The following is a 3,428-nucleotide window of genomic DNA, read 5'->3' as shown; positions in this document are numbered from 1 at the left end:
GTGCCTTCAATAAATGGAACTATGCTTTATCAATCACATTGATTGGTTGCATATTTCCTGTCCCAATGTGGGGTTCCTCCTCTGCCCCGAGATCACCCCAGAGGGACACGAAGATGGTTCAAACCCTGGTTTTCCCCGAAGCCACCAAAGAGAGACTGCCGGAGACGGTTTTCTCTTTTTCCAAGGACTATTTATTATTTCTTATCTCTGGGACCTTTTGCCTGGCCAGCAGCGGTCTGCTCAGCCTGGTATCCATGGTGGAATCTGCCTGGTGAAGGCAGGGCTTATCTTATATACTTATTACTACGTATTACCTGTTTACAAAATTTTCCCAATACAATACAATTTTATTAAATGGTCCAGCCCTGACCCCAACCAATCCAAGAGTGCCAACGTGTCACCCAACATGGATGACATGGAGAAGAAGGAGGAAAAGATGTTCACCCCCCAAATTCTCCATCTTGGCCACGTGTCCCTTATCATAAACATTCAAGAAAACCTATTTATCTACATTCTAACATTCTAATTTACACTCTACTCATCATTATTTTCTGTGTCTCTTCTCTCAATGTGAGCAGATTCTCCCAAGGAGCAAAATCCAGCCCCTGCAGCTCCTGGGCAGCACTCGGGGGGTCTCTGAGGGGTCTGCCAGGGGGGATTTTGCACCCCCAAAGGAGCCAGGGAAAAACCCTGGACTCCCACATTTCCCTCCCCAAACTTCCCCCACACTTATCTACTCCTTTCGCCAGGAAAAAATCTTGTCAACTGGTAGGAACTGCTAGAGACAAGGCTTTCAAACCAGTCCCCAGTATGATTAGCCCAATGTCCCTGCTTAAATCCATGTATGCTTGTATTAGAAGAAGTGAACTCTTCTAACTCCCCTGCTGCCTCCTTTTTTTTTTTTTTTTTTTAGTAGCTCTTCAGGCAAGTCCTGTATGCCATTCCAAGTCTTTGTTATCAAATCTGTGGAGTGATGTTGCTGCTGTAGCAGCATCCTGAGTTCAGTGGGAACAACTCCAGAGCACTGGGTGCCACAGCAGTGGGCACGGTGAGAGACTCACCTCCACTGCCATGGCCATCCAGCCATGGGGAGAGCAGCTGCTGGGGCTGCCCCCATTCTGCTGACAGCAGTCTGCCCCCAACATGTGGACTGAGTGGCCTTTGATTTTTTTCAGAATGTTGAAAATGCATTGTTTGAAGGTATTTTTATGTTGTCTAACATCACCTGACTGGAGCAGCTTGGTAGGCAGAACGCCCTGTGGGCAGAGCCAATGCAGGAATGGGTGGCTGTCACTTGCACTGGCAGTGTCATTTTTCCAGGCAGGCTCCTGATACAGCTGCAGGGAAAGGCACCAGCAGCTTAATCAGGCCCAGGGAGCAGCAGCAGCAGCAGCACATTGAGGAGAACCTCATCTGCAAAGAGCCCCTCACCCCCTTTGCTCCCCCATGGCAGCACAAGGTGATTCCACTGCAGGTGCAGGGCTGCAGCAGACTGGAGACTCCTTCAGGCAGGGCTTGCTGCAATCTCGTTCCTGCAGCTGTGCTGGGAGGATGTTGGCTGCAGCAGAGGTGTCCATGCCCAGGAATGCTGCTCGGCTCAGGGAGGCAGAGTGTGCACAAAAGCTGCATTCAAAGCACTGATCGTGAGCCCCCTGAGCCACTGGCAAGTGCAGCAGCTCTTCCTCATTCTGTGCAAGTGACAGCCCAGCCCTGGAGCCTGTCCCTGGGAACAGAGAAACTGTTGGGGATGAGGAAATAGATGTGAAGGTTTAAGGCCTCTTCCTTTGTTTAGATAATGCCAAATGCCACGAATACCAAGGAACTAACAGACATCCTGTTCCAAGTATGGCAGGAAAGGTTTAGAGATAAGGTTTATAGATAAGAAAGCCATAAAACATGGTCATAGTGCAATTCCTATAGGTTGCATGCAAATATTAGGAAATTAGTAGTAGATTGGTTAATGGAAATTAGAATATTCAACATAGAAGAATACTTATTGTATTGTAAACGGGAAATCGCTCTCTTATCCTCTCTCTTATTCTCTCTATGCTCTATTCTCTCTGCTCTCTTATTCTGTTTTACACTCAATCCCTCATATACCCACGTCCTTACAATAAACTACAAACTTCATGACCAGAATATAGCGAGCTCCTGAGTCTGTCCTGATGACCATCCACCCGACTTTAACCCCCACAGATAACACTCTGAGGATGGTTCTGAATTTTCAGGGACAGTCAAAATGAGAATCATTTTGAGGCTGGTGTTGCAGTATTGGGTTTGGGTGTGTCTGCAGGAAAGAAAGCAGGAATAAATCCCTGCCACAATGAAGGAGAACCTTTGCATGGCCAATTTCCACCCGACAGACGTACTGATCATATTGGCCCACTAAATACTGGGGGCAGTGAATGAAGAGTGAGAAGCTTCTTTGTGGAGGTAGGAGAGATGAGACTTGAAGAAATAATTTTGCTGATGCAGGAAAAGGGATCACACTCACTGGTCCCTTGGCTCATGCTCAGTTCTGCCAAATCAAGCATGATCAGTTTTAACCACTCTGTTGAAGAGTATTTCAGAAGAACGTGCCCCATGCTATTCCATTAAGAAAATTTTGAATTATCAGGAAGCACCAAGATCAGAAATATTTTGAGGCAAATCCTGTTTATGTTCTTTTACTTCCAACACCTGGTTGTGTCCCAGCACTTTATTTGTTGTGAAGAGAAATAAACAAAATCCCCAGCCAACAAGCTGCTACCCAGAAATGAGAGGGAATTACAGAAATGAATGCCTTGAAAAGAAACTTTGGAAAGCATCAACTTCCTAGACAGTGTCAAACTTTCAGGCCTGGCAGGGCCCAGGGCTGGCTGCCCTTGGGAAGGGGATGGGAATGGAGCTGGGGTGGGGGTTCTGTGGCCATGGAAACGAGAGAACCAGGGGCGAGCACGTCACAAAGGGGCAGCCCCGCGCTGGGGCTGGGAAGGTTGTGGGTGACACGGACACAGCAGCTGGAGACGCAGCAGGAGACACGTCTGGCTCTGCTGTCTGTGCCCACTGCTGGCCATTGGAGTCACCCCACCTTGTTCTAGAGCTGGGGACCAGCTCCTGTCGCTGTCTATCCCAGACAGTTCCCAAATTCAACAGAGATATTTCGGTGAGACAAAAACACGGGTTCAAACATGGATTTTACTGGAAAAGGAAAGGCCACAGAAAGAAAAGGTGAGGATAGAAAGGAGCTGAAAGGCCTGACCAAAATGGAGAAAAATCCCACCAGTATTCAAGGAAAATTGGTCCATGGTGGTCAGTGCTGACCCTGTGTCAGAGTTGGTGGCTGACAGCTACAGGTGATCCTGCAGGGACGCCCATGGCATCACAACATTCTGTCATTAGTTTGCTCTGCTTTCTACTTTTTGACAGTAGCCAAATCACTCATACTG

This window comes from Erithacus rubecula (genome assembly GCF_903797595.1).
Source record: "Erithacus rubecula genome assembly, contig: scaffold_349_arrow_ctg1, whole genome shotgun sequence".
NCBI classification, from domain to species: Eukaryota; Metazoa; Chordata; class Aves; order Passeriformes; family Muscicapidae; genus Erithacus; species Erithacus rubecula.
Note: the sequence above shows the minus strand (reverse complement) of the source record.